This window comes from Ambystoma mexicanum, chromosome 3q (genome assembly GCF_040938575.1).
Source record: "Ambystoma mexicanum isolate Mex_15411 chromosome 3q, UKY_AmexF1_1, whole genome shotgun sequence".
NCBI lineage: Eukaryota > Metazoa > Chordata > Amphibia > Caudata > Ambystomatidae > Ambystoma > Ambystoma mexicanum.
In genome coordinates this window covers 1251442898-1251461618 of record NC_090926.1, presented here as the reverse complement: position 1 = coordinate 1251461618, position 18721 = coordinate 1251442898, and the positions used below count along the sequence as shown (strand labels likewise).

General features: G+C 46.3%; 1 protein-coding gene across 3 annotated transcripts in view; it reads right to left on the bottom strand.

Annotated features, from left to right (window-relative positions):
• Positions 1-1342, bottom strand: part of KANK2 (KN motif and ankyrin repeat domains 2) — a 411863-nt gene extending 410521 nt beyond the window's left edge. For 2 of the 3 annotated variants that reach the window (XM_069604241.1, XM_069604244.1), the window contains exon 1: positions 15-189. The gene's annotated coding sequence lies outside the window, so the exon portion shown is untranslated. Of the gene's footprint in view, positions 1-14; positions 190-1143 lie in introns of those variants that run through there. The other variant, XM_069604240.1, reaches the window with a different exon arrangement.
• Positions 1343-18721: the final 17379 nt, after the last annotated feature.

The window sequence follows — 18721 nt, the reverse complement described above, 5'->3', positions numbered from 1 at the left end:
GCTGCACACTTTACCCGTTACGCTGCCTTTCTTAGATGACCAACAGCACGTCAGCACCCTTCCCCTTGCAGCTCCACGGCATCCTGGCTATGCCCGCTCCTATGGTGCCTAACGGCGCGGCTGCACCCGAAACCAGCGTCTCCCTCGTCTTCGAAAGTCCAACAGCTCAGCAGCAGCACCCCCTTCCAGCTCAGCAACTCGTCTTCCCTCCCCTGCCTCCTGTGACCCACCCTTTTAGTCTCCTTTGCTGATGCCTAACAGCTCAGCAGCAGCGGCAAGCAGCCCCCCTTCCAGCTCAGCAACTCGCCTTCCCTGGCTCCTGTGACCCACCCTTTTAGTCTCCTCTGCTGATGCCTAACAGCTCAGCAGCAAGCAGCCCCCCTTCCAGCTCGGCAACTAGCCTTCCCTGCCTCCCGTGACCCCCCCCCTTTTAGTCTCCTCTGCTGATGCCTAACAGCTCAGCAGCAAGCAGCCCCCCTTCCAGCTCGGCAACTCGCCTTCCCTGCCTCCTGTGACCCCCCCTTTAGTCTCCTCTGCTGATGCCTAACAGCTCAGCAGCAGCCCTCCTTCCAGCTCAGCAACTCGCCTTCCCTGCCCTGCCTCCTGTGACCCCCCTTTTAGTCTACTCTGCTGATGCCTAACAGCTCAGCAGCAGCAGCAAGCAGCCTCCCTTCCAGCTCAGCAACTCGCCTTCCCTGCCTCCTGTGACCCCCCTTTTAGTCTCCTCTGCTGATGCCTAACAGCTCAGCAGCAGCAGCAGCAGCAAGCAGCCTCCCTTCCAGCTCAGCAACTCGCCTTCCCTGCCTCCTGTGACCCCCCTTTTAGTCTCCTCTGCTGATGCCTAAAAGCTCAGCAGCAGCCCTCCTTCCAGCTCAGCAACTCGCCTTCCCTGCCTCCTGTGACCCCCCTTTTAGTCTCCTCTGCTGATGCCTAACAGCTCAGCAGCAGCCCTCCTTCCAGCTCAGCAACTCGCCTTCCCTGCCTCCTGTGACCCCCCTTTTAGTCTCCTCTGCTGATGCCTAACAGCTCAGCAGCAGCCCTCCTTCCAGCTCAGCAACTCGCCTTCCCTGGCTCCTGTGACCCCCCTTTTAGTCTCCTCTGCTGATGCCTAACAGCTCAGCACCAGCCTCCCATTGGTCTCACCTTCTTCGCTGCTGCGCCTGGTCCAGCGGCTCCCCAGCTCTGGCGCTGCACCCCATCCTACTCCAGCTCTGAGCGGGGCCGGGGAGCCAGGGACACTCCCAGCTGCGCTGCCTCTTAAAGGGCCAGGGGGTGAATCACTTCATCTAAGAAACATGTCTTTCCCTCAATCCTTCTTCCTTCTTGACGCTCGATTCTTAAAGGTGTCTTTTTACCCTCTCATATCCCGCAGTTGAAGTAAAGTACAAAGTTTTATCATCAAAAACACACGCATGTGTGTGTGTGTGGGGTGTGTGCCCCATGCACTGCCATTAACAGAGGGGGGGGGGAGTCCAGCAACCAGATGTGAGCCCCCCCCACTCCCTCGAGAGGAAACCACAGCCGGCTCCGCGAGAGCCAATCCGGGGGGCACACAGTGTTTATCTTAAACAGTCTGGACCTTATTCAAGACACACTGGAGAGCTCCGCATGAAAGCAGCCCTGAGGCCGAGGGGAAAGCCTACACGGGGGGGCTCTGTCTGCCCCGAGAGCGACCCTGCAGCCAGGCACCGGGCCTGTGTAAAGCAGGGGCGGATACTCAGCTAGTATGTAGCGCCCAGGGTGCGCAGAACGGGGCTTCCGGGCGCTATCCACACAGCAGACCCCCCTCCTCACATGCTCTCGGATTCCCAAGAAACAGGAGATCGTTTACCTAGATGGAAATATAAATCCAGGAACCGGCCCTGTCTATTTCCAGACACTGGGGTCGCGTGCCCGTATCTGGAGGCTGCTGGGGGGGGGGGGCGGGAGGGGAGTGGTGATGGCGATGGCTTCTGTGATTAGGGATTTGGGGTTACACACCGGATTTTATATCCATCTGATCAGCCCATACTAGAAATATCTTCCATAGAACTAATAATTACTCTTGCCTTGTAGTATTACTGCTAATAACACTATTTTAGAGGGCTACTTTTGGACATTGCTGGCCACTCAGAGCAGGGCGGACTGGGGGTGTGAAGGGGCGCTGAAAAGTCCTCCCCCTCGGGGTAACGAAAAAGGCGTTCAGGAAAGCAGGGCAATAAAAGATGCGTTCCTTTTAATCTCAGCGGATGATATGGCTCCGATCATGGATACTTCAGAAAGTACCTAAAGGCGGCGATTAGGTTCCCAGTGTGCGCTGGACACGTGCTCCGACTTCACTCACTCTTGGGTGGCAACCAGGCATACAAGGATTCGGGAACTCGCCACCGGAGACTTGGGGCGGGGGCCGGGGGTTGGGGGGGCGACCAACATCTCCCAAACGTGTGCAGGCAGACCCCCTGGGGTTCCGTGCATTTAATAATCACACATCTGAGTGTGTCCGCTGCAGACCCACAGCGCCTACATGGCCTCTGATTTCCAGGGCTCCCAGCGCCTCTCCAGGGGACCCGCGCGATGAAATAAAGAATGGTTCAGATCCCCCGCTCGCCCGATTCGCAATCCAGTCCCAGGCACACACTCTTTTCTTAACCCTACCCTGCCCGGGTTCAGCATGGGGTCAGCAATAGTCAGGTCCATGTCAGATACCATCAGGACAAAACTTCGCGCGGAAGGATAGCTCAGGGGCAACGCGTCTATCAAGGAAAGGCAGTCAGATGCAGGTTCGAGTCCCGGCCCCGCCCTTCGAAAAGCAGCATTCTAATTATGTACTTTCACCAGCTGTCAGATATTAGTTAATTTATAAACGGAAAATTTCTGGCGGGATTAAAAGGTCGCACTTTCCTCGCACCTGATTCACGCCTTGGGATTGTAAACGGAACCCCCCTTTGGAAGGTTTAATGCTGCTCTCCACAGCAGGGCCCCCATGTACCCGCTCTAAAGACTTCAGCCCCAGAGAGGAGGCGTGCAACTCTTTTCTGAGGATCATTTCAAACAGGGATTGTAGAGGAACGGCCCCACTTTTTTTTATCTCCAAGGCTCAATTCGGCAGCGCTGGTATTGTCCGCTCTTCTGGTATTAATGACATCACACGATTGCGTCCTTATTTAAAGCCCTGAAAACCCGGCTCTCCATCTCAACCACACCCCTCTACCACCTGTATCATTTACTCATGTACTACCAAGCATTGAATGCTTCTGGTCTGCAACAGCGCCCTGATGCCCTTGGGCTTAGGCGCTTTACAAATGTAAAAAATAAATAAATAAAGTTAAAAACTATTTCCAAGCGAGACCGGTCCAAAGACCAGTACATCACCGTTCGGGCCGCAGTAGCCCTACTGGCGTCCAATCACAAAGGACGATCGATACCATCGGCCCATGCCAAGTATTTCCTTGGAGTTTTCTGTTATTCAAGCTGCACTATAAACGCCAGCATGCCCAATTCCAATCAGGTGTGGCTAGGCCCGTCCTGGTTTTAAATAATCCAGTCCTGGTTTTAAATTTGCATTCTGGAACATGTAGTCCTAGTTTCCCCCTTATATACTGTAACAGTTTATGGAGAAGCCACCCTCAACATGGGGAGTTCCTTCCCTCCCCAATCAAGGTGTCACACAAAAAACGTCAATTCTTTATTCAGCCCTATTTCAGACACATTTCCTGCCCCTTTGATGCCCTTCCCCCCAGTGGAGAAACTTTACTGAAAATGTTGTGGGGGACATGACCTCTGAAGAAAAGGTGCCCCATTGAAATGAATGGGGACAAAATAGTGTGCCATGAAAGTTGGGGGGGACAAAGACCCCCGTCCCCCCTAAAATTATGCCCATGCTTCCCCCCTGTGCCACCAATGAGCCAAGAACCAGGCCGGTGAACAGGAAATATATATTATAGATGTCGGGATTAACAGGAAAAATAGAATTACCCAATTATATTACAGACTATAGTTTTCAGTGTTTCGTCCCAGGAGGATAGCTCAGCGGCAACGCGCTTGCCTTGGAAACAAGACGACACGAAGCAACACAGGTTCGATCCCTGGGTCCGCGCTTAGAAACCTCTGGGTATTAAACGCGTTATAAATAACCTATCATATATATATCATAACCAATCTGTTCTGGAAGCTCTGGGATAGATGGACGCACCGCCATTGTAATGTTCCTCCATGCCTGGGTGCCATAGCACGAGTTGCGGTCTAGCTTATTTGCAATATGGCCACCCTCCGTTCTACCTAGTTCACTGTTTCCATGCAGCCGGCGCGTTGCAACCCTTGTTTGTGTCCTACGCGTAAGTTGCTAGTACTTTCCTCTCTCCTCTGCCTTCCACTCCTGCATTCCTTTGTCCCTCTTCCTGCTCCTGTTCTCCCTGCTTGCCTTCATTCCCGTGCTTCTCTTCAGCTCTGTTGCTCCTTTTTTCCTCATCCTGCTGCTGCCCCCCTCTGAGTGCTTCTCCCAGCTCACTCTGGCCTTCCTTTGTCAGCAGCGCTTACCATTCTGCTGCCCCTGTGGGGAATTTCAATATTCATTCTGACTCTGGGAAGACTGCTTCACAGATCCTCACTGTTGATAACGCTGCAGCCCACCTACTACAGGGGTTTCTGTGCCAGGAGGCTTTTCCCATTGCATGGGCTGTTGCTGTCCCTTTGTTTTGACATCCTCTGGACATAGTGGCTACCTCCCGGAACAGACCCTATCTCTTCGAGAAGAAGGGCTCCATCCGAAGCAAGAAATCCGACCCGGCAGCTGAGCCATCAGAATCGGACTACTCCACATCATCAGCAGGTGAGCGTGAGGAAGATAAACACGCTATTTCTGAGAAGTGTACACTGGGAAAGAGCTTTGTTAATTTCAAATGTTAACAAAAATCACCCGGAGTGTTTTGCCAAAGGGGAATTAATTAAATGAATATACAGTAACACTTCTCTCTCTCTGGCTCAAGTGAAGAATCACAGCCTCTGCTTGTCTAGTCTCCCCAGCAATATTTCCAACCAGACAGAACTTCAGCAAATCTCCTTTTGCCATTTTTGGGCAGATGTCCCTCTTGGTAATATTTTTGCAGCTCCTTCTGTTGGTAATATTTTGAATCAGCTCTACAGTTGGTCATTTTTTAGCAGCTCCCCCTTCTCTCATAGTGCATCCACTTTATACACTAGTGATGACACCATCAAGATTTCAATATTGGGCAGTTCCCTACAAGAATTCTCGCACCTTTGATTGGTCGTTCACATTTTCCTCCAACCCCCAGACCTATCCTCTGTCTAAGGATTGGTTCAGGAGTCTACAACAGAAATATTGCAACTCCCATTTGAAATTCCCCCTTTTTATAAATGTCAACTTTAGCCAGAAATCAGCTACATGGCAAAACTTTGCACTAGTAATTGCCATAATATAAATATATATATATATCTTTCTCTCGCTCTATGTCTATATGTGTGTGTATAGCGCTCAGTTGAGCGTGAAACACGTTGTGTGTGGGTCCTGCCTCTGGGCGTCCTGCCTCTGTTTTTGCTGCTGCCTTTCCGGCCGTGTTTTTATTCTATTTTTGTATTACCCATTAAATAAAATTTATGACCATTCCTACGTTGTGAACTGTGCTATTTTTGTTCACTTGGGCACCTTTATTCTGTCCGCGGAGAGTGCGGTTCCCCTTTTCCTCTTTGTCTTTTCAATATATATATATATATATATATATATATATATATATATATATATATATATTCTGCTTCAGCTAATCATGGGGGATTTCATAAAATGACAGCCGGGTTTACAAAACTATCAGGTTTTTACACCAATGAACACCAACATTTTCTTACACCCTCGAACTAAGAAAGAAGTTAAGATCAAACAAGATCTGAGGTGTTTCACACAATTTGTTATTCATGTGATTACGTGTGCATGTAATCTATGGTAAATTGGCAGCACAAAATTGGAAGCCAGCCTACGAATATTTCAACAGCTACGTGCAATCAAGAATCACGACATGTCCGATCCACTTGCCAAACATTTTGAAGAGGTTCACCAAAATGACATTAGATCATTTAAGTATTTTGTCATTGATTCAGTGGGAATCCATCCAAGAGGAAGGGACCGATTGCAGACATTGAGACAAATGGAATCAAGATATATAGTAGATTTTAACACTAAATATCCGGGAGGTCACAATCGTGACAAATAATTATATGTATTCCTGGGATCTTAAATCCTATGATTATCATGATTATTATACTGTGTTGTATGTATATCTTTGCTTATTCCAGGTCTTTTGAATGTGAAACTTTCCCACTAATTTCTATTTTTCTGTAGGCGGTGTGCAAAAACAATAAGTCAAGGTTTTCAGTACACTATGTACGTTTTGGATGCCCACACATCAGATTGCAGTTTTTTGCACCTATTTTTTATTGATTTTTCCAATAAGTATACATTTTTTAAAATCTTAGCTTCATATAAAACATTTCTTTGGAAAATAGGAGAGAATGATATGCATTTATAGACCAAGTGTGTTGCTTTCATTGGTATGCAAAATGTATCAATTTTAAATTTGTGATTTTTATGGAAATTTTAAGAATACTTATGGGCTGTAGTGATCCTCAAAATATGACTAACGAGATCAAGAAAGGGAAAAGGTGACAATTTTAATGTTAAAGATACTGTGATCAAAATGCTGAAAACGTGTAGGTTTTAACATATGATTGTCTCATCCAACATTTTGCATTTTAATCTTTAACCCTTTGTTGTTTTATTACCATCTAATGACTCTATTTGTGAAACCGTGGGCTATTTATTTAAATATGTTTGCTTTTTAATTATGAGATGTTATTCCAATGGATGGCACTATGCACTTTAATACACTAGAGATGTCACTAAAATAACAGGAAAGAGTAACATACAGTTTGTGTACCCACTATTGTTACCCCTCTTTTAGATTATAATTATGATCTTATCCTATTGTTTGATCTGAGCCAGACACCGGCAAGGGTAACAAACTGTCTGTGCTCTGATCAGGATACAAACATCACAAGTCCCTTCTTGTTTTTGTCTAGAAAGCCACAATTTAGGTTGGTCTAGTTACACCATAGAGGCACCCGCGAGGGCAACACACAGCCTCCATTGTCATAATAGATTAATTTCAAGATTCAGATCCATATATATTATTAAGAACACACATAATATGTCTTGACCATCACATATTCTTTTCACAAATGTTGAAACCTAGATGACATAGACATACTAAAGAGAAACCCGCAAGGGTAACACACAGCCTCATAGGTCAATGTGTCAATCATACTTGGTTTCATAATATGCATTTTGATAGCTCATAGCACTTTATCATTGAACAGTTCATCCTTGTTTACATAGCACATAGCACTTTAATATATATGAATCATGTGTAGTTTTATAATATGCACCCCGAAAGCACATAGCACTTTATTGTAATGTCATGTGTAGTACCGAGTATCCAACTTATCCACCTCGGAAGATGAAACTTGGTCAGCACAAAAGAAAATGCCAAAGGCGGATATTCGAACGGATCATATGTATAACTTTAAATCCCATATAAATCATCCCTTTTTAACCCACTTGGGACAATCCAGTTTAGGGAGGATTTCAGGGTAAGTTAAAAACGTTAAAAACATTGACTTCTCATTAGCATTATTCCAACATGGGCATTGATAGAGAACAGCAGTAACATTCATAATGTTCCAATATGGCCGTTTGCTTGTTTTTCACTAGCTAACCCACCCAAGTGCTAAACACTGAAGAGGGACTTACACACGAATGTCTATAATATTGCAGTCCTCTCTCCCTGTCACATACCAGACGAAGCCCGAGTTGGGTGAAACGCGTCGTTCCTTTTTTGTGCTAAACTGCTGCTGCCTTCCTTGTCCATGTACTTTGAATTAATAAAGGACGCTTTTGGCTGCACGGCAAACACTGACTGTTTGTGGATTTGTTGGGAAGATTGAGTTTTTCATTACGAGCACAGCCGGAGTGCCGCTGCGCCCCAGAATGGATTCCAGTCCTCCCTTTTGTTTTTTATATATATATATATATATATTCTGCTTCAGCTAATCATGGGGGATTTCATAAAATGACAGACGGGTTTGCACCATGCTGTGCGGGCATGTGTCCATTTTTCTACGTTTATACAAAAAGCATGATAATTATGAACATGCAATTTACTCTCCAAATACCTAATTTACCCTCCACCAACTTAGCCTGCTATTACCATAAGTCTCATGTGGATACATTTAATTTCAACAAAATTAGCTTCAAATTATCTTAAACATGACACATAAATGGATGCAGTGCGATTTGTGGTTGCTGAGAAAAGGCAACAATTGTGATAGTCCTTTTAAACTAATGGGAAATCCTCACATGTATGCAAATCTTAGCTCTCCTTTCTTCAGGCCAGTTTCTATTCTTCGCCAGGAAGTGACCAGAGCGTCCTGGACTGTGGTTTTCATAAGGCCGGGGTAAAATCCATTAGCTTCTTTGTTGTTTGAAGTTGGCGGGCTGCAGGTCATAAATAGTTGGGATGCATCGGCTATACAGAGATCTCCCACTGCAGATAATGAGCCAGGCCGGTCCTTTTGATGTCACAAAGCCATGCTTCCATCTGGCATTCTGTCCTGTTATCTGAAGTTGACTACCGTTTTGATACAAAAACCTTCTGTTTTCTTGTATTTTGTTCCAGAGTTCAGCTTCCCTTGATTGCAGACCATGTTTTTATTTCTTTTTTTTTTTTTTGAAAAACTGTGGCTTTGAAAAACCTTGCTCCACCAGGGCGACTCCTTACAATCCCGATAGTTATACGTGCAAGATTAAAAGTTTCAAAATCCGGTCAATGAAGTCGCAGGTCAACTGTATAAGGACGGTAAAAAGCCTAACCGTCCCATACGTTGAAGAAATTAATTAATGAAAATACAGGACTCTGCGCCAACAACTCAAGTTGAGTTAAATCTTAGATTATGCTTTATTGATCATCCATGACCATTGAGCCCATAATTGATAACATGTTTCGGCTCCACTGAGCCTTTTTCAAATCCGGGCCGAAATTTGATGTAACCAGTTCTTATGACTATTTGTCCATGTAGTAGTAACGGGGTGCAATCCCCAATATCAATCAGTTCCTGGAATACAAACAGTCACACGCGTCGGCAGGTAAAAGGTCATGGATGATCAATAAAGCATAATCTAAGATTTAACTCAACTTGAGTTGTTGGCGCAGAGTCCTGTATTTTCATTAATTAATTTCTTCATGTTTTTATTTCAGTCACGCACTGGCAAGGCCATTTGTCCTGCATAGAAATTAACCTTCAGAGACAACAGGTCTGGCAACGGAGGAAGTTTGTTTTGAACACCATTAAGGGCAGGTCACACTTTATTGCAGTTGTAAATAGTTGGGATGCAAGAGCTTCAAAGGAATTCCCTCTCCAGATCTAGAGGCCAACAGGCTTCTAGTGGGGGAAGACATTTTAAGATTCTGCCCAGAGACCCACCGATTGTCTTTGGCTGAAATGAACTCACATATTGCATTTTCCAACATCAGCCTTTATTCTTTAAATACTTTGTATTTTACTGATCATGGTTCACTTTGCTTATGCATCAGTGGATTTCTTCTTTCTTTTCACTGTGGAGTACATTTTAAGGCCCAACGCAGAATCCCCCTTCCCATCAAAAGCCACATTTAAATAAGACCACAATGACGACTGTGCTTTTGTCTAATTGGTACATATGTGGCGAGCTTCAAACTGCCACCCAAGGAATGGCTGCATTTGCCTCATTTCATTTCAATCATATGAAAAATGACCTGCATTCAGAACGGATACCTTTTGCTGTTCTGCCATGTGAAAACTAAAAGCTGCGTCCAGCAGTCAAGGCGGCATTACAATTTGTTATTTTTTCCATTTTAAACACTCCAAAGTGATGCACTAGATTGAAACTCAGCCATCCTCATGTATTTCATCTGATTGCCTAGAAGTATGGCAATAATTACACATCTGCAGAACGGCGTTATGTTATTGACAAAATACTTGAAGAGCAAAGAATTCTGTTTTCACGCGAACACAGCTTTTGTTTTCCTTTGAAATAAATCATTGCAATCAAATCGGAGCAAAGGAAAGACGTAGCGTGGCTCTCTTTCTTTTCCTATTCAAAATTCTTTACAGAATCCTTGCGTGTCCATGAACTAACAGTACATCAAAGAGCACTACCAAAGATTAATGGGAAAACAGTCCTGTGATTTATAGAACCGCATGTGTAACTAGAAAGAAAAAAAACGGCACATGTGCGAATTTGCTTTTGGAAAATAAGCAAAAATGTTGTTTAAAGGTAAATGTCAAATGACAGCTGGGGCTTGCACAGAATGATCGTGGAGGGGCTGCAAACCCATGTACATTATGCTCAGGAAGATAGCTCAGGCGCAACGTGCTTGCCTTGGAAGTAAGATGACACGGAGCAACACAGGTTCGATCCCTCCATCCGTGCTTAGAAACCTCTGGGTATTAAGCACGTTATAAATAACCTACCATATCATATCTTTTTCCCCCCACAGACTTCAATCAGCCTGGCTGAGGGCCAGGAATTCCAGTCAAACCAGTTTGACAGGAAGGCTTGCCTCCCACTTTTCGCACCTACCAGTGAACCGATGCTGCAAGGACATGTGCTGGAACGGACAGTGTGATAATTATTGGTTCTGCTGGACTGGTAGGCAGGAATGCCCAAAAAGACAAGACAAAGCCCAGTGTTGACACAGAGGTGCGATTTCCTTCCGCACCCATTTCCCAAGATGTCCTTTGTACCAGCTGATCCAGGAGGAAGACAATTTGGCTGTAGGAGTTGCAGGACACCCACACAGTGACTAATCCAGCCCATTGGCTTTAAAAACGGTTGTATATTAAAACATTTTTCCCAGCAGCCAGTATTTCATGGGATTTTTTCAAGGGCATGCTTCTGCCACTTGGTGAACTGGAAGGGCAGGAAAAATGCATTTCGGGGTGAATTATAAATGGCACAGACATGAAACTTGATGAAAAGATGTGAGATATTGGTGGGCATTTGTGTAGCTATTTGCAGAATTTTACGCTGTTCATGAAAATGACGTAATTGTGCCAAAGGGCAATGCAACATCACACAGAGTTGGCGTTCGGACTGTCCAATTCCCTGTGACATATCGAATCTGCATATCTATTTTTCATGATGGTGACTAGTAGAGATTTGAAGTCTTGCTCCATAAATCATTTTCATAAAAAGTAGCTTTGGGGATACAAAGAAACTCATAAATGCACAAACATAAAATAATGTCATTTCCCCTGAACCAATCAGCCCAGCGAAAAGAGGGGACACTGGGAGACTGCCCTATTTCAGCAAAGGGGTAAGTCCAGGGTACACCCCCTCCACCCCCCAGGTTGTCCACCAATGATCTGGCTATTTAAGGGGGAGACAGGGAAACACAAGGGATATGCAGACCAAAAAACCAGATCCAGAGGCAACTGATTCCATCCAGGCAGAACCACCCATCCAGCTCCAGGCAGAACCACCCATCAAGATCCAGACATGCACAAGCATCCAGGGAGAAAGGCGGAAAGGCAGCTGATCCAGTGACCAGACCATGCCCAGCTGACCCACCCCGCTATCCACAGAGATCAGACCATGCCCAGCTGACCCCATCCAGGAGAGTCAGCTGTCCTAGTGACCAGATCCTTTGACCCCGCTGTCCCCGTGACCAGATCCCTTGGCCACGCTGTCCAGAGACCTCCAAAGTCCCAAAACCTTGTAAGTATCACATCACCCAGTACCCATAAACTTCATATCCAGCTCTTTTTAATTTTGCATCCTATAGAAAATCCCATTGAAAGTCCCATATTGCATACCCCCTCTTTTGAATCCTACATCTCTTAGAAAATCCTATTGAAGATCTCGACTTGCTAGTATCATCTGTTCACCTTTTCCATAGAAAAATCTGTGTTAATCTAGGTCCGGTAGCACATTCCTTTTCTAGTTCTTTCAGTTATCTGTGTAAGTCCCTAGTATCATTTGAAGTAAATCAATTTATTTCCCCATTGAAAATTCACGTCCATTATTGTTGCCTTTCGAAAATAACAATTTTGTCGAGTGTTTTTACTAATCATAGCCATTAAAATATAGTCTCCTGCCTCCCTGAAACTTGAGGAGAACCATCTCCGGTTCCGGAAGCACCTCAAAACCTTCCTCTTTGCCTCCACTTTCTCTCCCTCTCTCCCCTGCTAAAATCACTGAACCTGCACTGAATCTGCAACTGGGCCACTCACCGATCTCGGTCCTTGGCCCAGCCACTCTTCCCTGCACTGCCTACCTGCACTACGGGACTGTCTCTGTATCCTACAGCCCCTTCTCCCGGCACTTGCCTTGCACTTGGCACCAGCTGGCCCTATCATTTATCTTGTATTCTACTAACCATGTATCGCACTTCCTTGCACTTGCCATCAGCTGGCCCTATTATTTATCTTGTATTCTACTAACCATGTACTGCACTTCCCCTCTCCCCTTCCCCTGCACTTTTCCCAGTGCCCCTACCCTTGCACTTGCGTGATCTGAATGACACCTGGCCTAGTAGGATCGTTGTCTGTCTCCCTTTGTCCCCCCCCCCCCGCCTCGTCGCACCTTGAAACACTTGTGTATAGGAGAGTTAGAAATCCCATATCATATCAACAGAAATAGTCTAGTGCAGCAAAACCAAATTTTCCTGTGCATTGTGCTTTTCTATAAATTCCGATTTTCATTTCCCATAGGAAAAACCCACACTATCATCCTTGTAAGAGTAAGCCCCTTCCCTCAGAATCCTATCTGTTATGTGCCTGTGTCTCTGATCCTAAAAAACGATTTTCGATTTTGACAGTTCAGCCCTCCTCTGGGCCTGTCTGTCATCACAAGTTCTGTGTAGAAAAGTATTGCTGTTCTGCCGCGTGTGTTCCTTTTTACATTCCGTCTTTTTCTCAAAATCTATTTCTTACCTGTGTTCACATTGCCTTGGTGCCCTGCTCAGTAGTCTGTAAGCCTCCTTACCATTTAAGTGCAACAACACACATTTCTGCCCTAGCTATCCCCCAGCAATTGTAAACTGATGCACAAATAATAAGTAAAATCCGAGTATGCCATTTTGCTCTTAAATAAGGTTTTCAATTTAGTTTCTGGCCTCCCATCAAGGGGTGGTGGGCTGGATTCCCATTTCGATTTTTCCCTCTTCCTACTGACTCCTTGCCACTACTTCCATCCACTAAGAATTGAGTTAGCAGGTGTTTGGGGGGAGTGTTGCAGGGGGGAGTGCTGAACTTGAAAGCCATCTGTTTGCTTCTGTTTTCCATTAAAGGTTTATGTAGATTATGTTAGGAATATTGAATTAACTGTGTTGTAAGATTGTTGCATTTGTATTGCCACAACAGTGGCGGCTGCTGCCCTATTATTTGATTTTCCTCTGATTTGTCCTTGAATCCTAAAATTAATAAATATTTCATTGTTACACACTGGCTTAGTTCATAGTCCATTGCGACACGGGGTGTTTCTTAAGGTGGGTGTGAGACGGGTTGGTGGCCTTCTCAATAAAGAACCCAGGGTTGAAATAAAAATCAAAAGGCGTTTTTATTGTGTGCCACATTCATTGACAGTGGAAGAAGTCCCTGGCTGGAGTGTGCCGTGTCATAAAACCGTTACATCACACAGCATTGTTTTTTAAATATGACAGTTGAAAGTAGAGGGCTGTTTATTTCTGCTATTCCTTTTCATGCTAAAAAGTGAGTCTGAGTTGTCATAATGCACCTTTTGATGGGTGGCAGTTTCAGTGAAAATGGTGCATTTATCTCTCAGCCAGCAATGTAATGTGCCTTTCCAATCTAGACCCCTATTCCTTTTTTTTAAAGCTTTCTCTTGGTTTCAACTGCAGAAACACATCCACATGGTCTGCCTTAATGGGCCAACTTTCAGTGGGAAGGTTTTGGGAAGGTTGACTGGTCCTTTTTCCAGTGGGCCTTTCGATTATGTTTGTTTGGGCCTTTGCTTAAACGCCACATTTCCCCCCTCCCCCTAGGCTCTTCAATTAATCTTTCGTTTCTCTATCACTTAAAACATTTATTTTTTCAAACCTGACGTCATCACACTTTTCAACCACATAAGACAAAACAGACAAACTTGACCGGCAACTTAAGCCAATTCCCTTAAGAAAGTCTTTAAACTATTCTCGTCTTCTATATGTCCCTCGTAAAGGGGGCTCTGAATTAAAGCTTCTGCTAGCACTCTTTAAAGTCTAGGAACAGGGCGTATCCTCAGAGCGACTATTTTCCTCATATTTAACTTTGCAGCACTCAAGTCAATATCTTTTCCCCATATACATATATTTTACGCTCTTACTCTTGCATTATATTTTATCCCGCCTCCCTCCGTTACTCTCCGTTATTTACTACGCATGCATCCCTTTTGCCATTGTCTTTGGTCTTATTCATTCACCGTTCGCATGTTTTCGTCTTCAGACCCTCAGGGTTACCGCCTTTTGAGCTGCTTTCCGATCCACTTCGCATAGATGTGGGGGGGTTCCTAAATTAAAATAGGGGTCCAGTCACACCATCCTTGCAAGGTTTTTGTCCTATTCTAACCACGATCTACAGGGAGCTTCACGTCTTGTCAGCCGAATGGAAAAGGTTGTGCGATATTGCCGAGACCCTAAAGTCACTTATGTTGACGGCCGATCAGTGGTCGAAGTGTACGAAAAGAAGTAGTGGAACTATGTTCCCTACTGGCCTGCACCACTCCCCACAAACCCCATCACCATACCTCCTCCCATGCACAATACAAACCGCAAAACACATGCACCTGCTTTCTAAGGGAACGTCCAGTTCACTGCACTGAAAGTGCAAGTTAACTGCTTCCTACACTTTTATTTTAAAACGAAACCATTCCAGAACAGTTTGTTTTTCAAATAAAAGTATAGGAACGGTAAAACTTAATTGAAAGAAGTAGAGGAGCACCGCTCCCGATCGCTCCTGCCCACTTCGACCACTGCGGCCGATGGTATCTTATCTAACCATCAATCTCTGCAACCAAGTGAACTGGAGACTTCCAGCCCTTTAAGATGAGTAGCAATATCCTGGAGATGGATGGGGATTCAGATTCTTGCTCATACATCAATAATTCAGACGACTCAAATAGCTTGGCAAAAGTTTGTCTGTTTTAATGCAAGTAACTAAAACAGGGAGTACAGCGAACATCAGCAATCGCTCGATACTCAACTTTCGATCATTTCATAAAAAAGCTGGGTACTTAAACCCAAAATTGGTTATAGCTGACGTGTTGACCTGCGTCATTACCAATGACCTTGTATGTGGCAAACTTCTAAAACCTTTCGGGAAGCGGGATTGGGTCTAAGTGAATAACTAAGCATAGGTGTTATATCTATATGGAGTAACAGAGAAATAATTGGATACTTAAAATCAGGTGGGGCAACTAAGCCCTCCCTCCCTGGCCACTATGAATGTCACTAAATGTACAACGTCCCATTGGATACACAAACTATAGGACCCCCAACTACATGGTCCTCTACAATTGGTTGGCTTCTAACCCCGTCAGCATGCAGACTGAACAGCCAGGTGCGGGTGAGCTTGTACCAGCTTTCCACCAATTAAAAGTACACTCCATCATCACCTCAATGGTTCAGTATCAATTAGTGTTTGAAGTTGGCCTTGAGTCTGCACTGTTCTCTGGGATTTTTTAAGGAGTATGGGTACTGTCTAGCTTCAGTGCGCAGGTGTGATCTTCTCATGCATCCAACTTTTTTTCCATCACGTGAGAGGTCACCACGATTTGAGCCTTTTCGTGTATTTGATTTAATTCTCCAATAGTCCTCGGACGTCTTTTGTTTTCACTTGACCTTCTTGAACAGGAGCTTCTGTTCTTTCACATTAATTGTATCCAATGTCAGCCAATTCCAGTTCTGATAAGACCTTAGCTCTCTTGGTTCATCCAACTCCTTAGCTGAAATATATTCTGTTTAATTCACTTTCTTTTGTAACTGCGACACTGAATTGAGGCCTTCCTCGTTGTTCAAGACTGCTATATACGTAGTGGAACATTCACTCTTTATTCAATCCATATATATCTATGAGGTATATATGTATATGTTGGCGCTTGCCGCAATCTATTCACTATAAGCTTTTGGCTAGCTTCATGATTGCTTTGCTGCTTGCGTTTCATTGCATCTGTACATGTTTAAACTAAGTATCCTCATCATGCTTATGGCATAAGTCTCTTCATCGTGATTCCAAGATGGCACTTATTCTTAGTACTTTTTTGGTCTTTGTGGAGTCATGCCTCGGGTGGTGCCGCGGCGTGCACTCAACCCGCACAAGCCCGGAGACGCTGGACACCCTGGCGGCATACCCGCCCTCCTATCCATGCCCGCCCTTCCCGGTATAGCAAGGAAGGGGGAAGCCGCCGCGGATAGCCGCGTTGCTGGCGGCCGCGGCGACGCTGCGGAAAGAGCCGCTATAGACAGCCGCGGCGAAGCCGCGAGAGAAGCCTCTGTGGACAGCCGCGGCGGGCCCGCGGAACACTCACCTGGGTTCCGCTCCGGTCCGGGGAATGGTGAGCCGTGCTCGCGGTGGTGCCGGGACGCAGGAGAGCAGCGACCGGATCGCCGCCTCCGTGCTCCTTCTGACGGAGCCAGGACTTCATGTGGCTGGAGAAGGACGCCCATCGTCCGAATGCGTCCTTACACCACGCGGCCACGGCTGCATGGCCAACGTGAACCCTCACCACCTCAAGGGAAACGGGAAGGGCGACAGCCCGGGGCGGCAACCTTTAAGGGAGGCGGGACAACGTCCCAGGAACCAATGAGAAGGGGGTTAGCCCAGGCTCCCAGTGATTGGAGGGGGTTTGAAACCTCCTGTTATGATAAAAGGGCGCCAAACCAAACTAATGGGTTGCTCTCATTCCACAGGACACGGAGAAAGGAGAGAGGGGAGAACCAGAGTGGTGGGCCTATCCGGACACCTCAAGATAAGACCAGGCCAGGACTAACGTCGTTATATTTTGGAAGACCAAGACACCGGTGAAGTTAACCGGGAGGACTTGATAGTAATTCCCTTAAACATAACGCTATCCTTCAACCAGTGATTAAATTATTGTTTCAGCATCCACCTGTCTCCGAGCATAACTCTACACTGGCGACGAAGGTGGGATTCTGACAGCGCTATGGAGGCATTGATAAAGACCCTGACAGAGGGTCAACAGCAATTGCAACAGATGGTGCAGCTACAGTCACAACAAGCAGCTGCGGATCGGCAAGCCTTTCAACAGGCCATCCAGCTGCAGGGTACTATACAGACCACTGCGCAGGACAAACAGCATGAGACCATAACCCGTCTCACGGATGCAGTAGCCAATACGAGAAACCAACCACTGGTGCCCTCGGCCCTCCTGCAGAAGTATAGGGACGGGGAGGACCCTGCCTTTTTCTTTACCAGTTTCGAACGCATAGCCAGGAACGCGCAATGGCCTCCGGACCGGTGGGGTCAGTATGTCGCCCCCCTTCTATCTGGGGTGATGCAGGGCGCCTACCAGGCGGTAAACCCCAACGGCAATACGCCGTACGGAGAGATCAAGGCCGCAGTGCTAGACCGTTTAGGACTGGATGATGAAGCATACCGGATCCAGCTAAGGGAAGCCAGACTCAGGGCTGGGGAAAGCCCAAGCCAGCTGTATTATAGGATAAAAGACCTAGCCGAGAAGTGGTTGCTGGCTCCAAACCCAGCTAACCAACCCCTGCTTGATAAAATCATACTGGAACAGTTCATAGAAGCCCTGCCCGGGCAAATGCAGAAATGGGTCAGGCAGCACCATCGGCCCACCCTAACCGAAGCAGTGGACATAGCGTCGGCGTATCAGAAGGCAGGTCACTTCCGGCTACCACCCACAGGAGTATCAGCCCGCATTGCCATCCCGGTTTCCGACCCCCATGTGATTAGGGGTAGCCGAGTCCTACCCTTCAGGTGGAAACCCTCAGACGAGAACACCAGGAGACCAGAGGACAAGAGACCAGGAAGCGAAGAGAAGGCCCCAATGCCGACACCTGGTTACAAGCAACCGCAGTGTTATGAGTGCAACGAGTGGGGCCACATAGCCCGGTTTTGTCCCAGGAGAAGACCGGTTGAACCCATGGACATCGGTTACCTGAACCCAATAGACGAGGAGGGCATCCTGGGACCCTATGTGGTGGACATTCGGGTCGACGGCCGACCATCACGTGCACTCTTGGACAGCGGCAGCAGGCAGACGGCCATATCACCAACCGTGAGTAACTCTCCCTGCTTGTCTAACGTAACGGTACCTATCCGATGCATTCACGGGGACACCAAGTGTTACCCAATGAAGGATGTAGTGATTGACTTAAAAGAAACCTCCACTCTCTTGAGGGTTGCCGTCCTACCTAGTCTTCCCACCCCAGTGGTAATTGGGACTGACCTTCCCCACTTCAACCAGACCTTAAGGGACCTAAGGGAAGAGAAGTACCCGCCGAATCCAATGTTACGGGAACGGACCCTGTTTCCCGGGAACCCCTACCAGGGCGGAAAAGGCGGACCCGGATGGCATGGTGTCAGGCCAGTTATATGACCCGACCCATCGATTGGAAGCTTGAAGATAACGAGGACACCATAAGGGGAGAGACCCTAA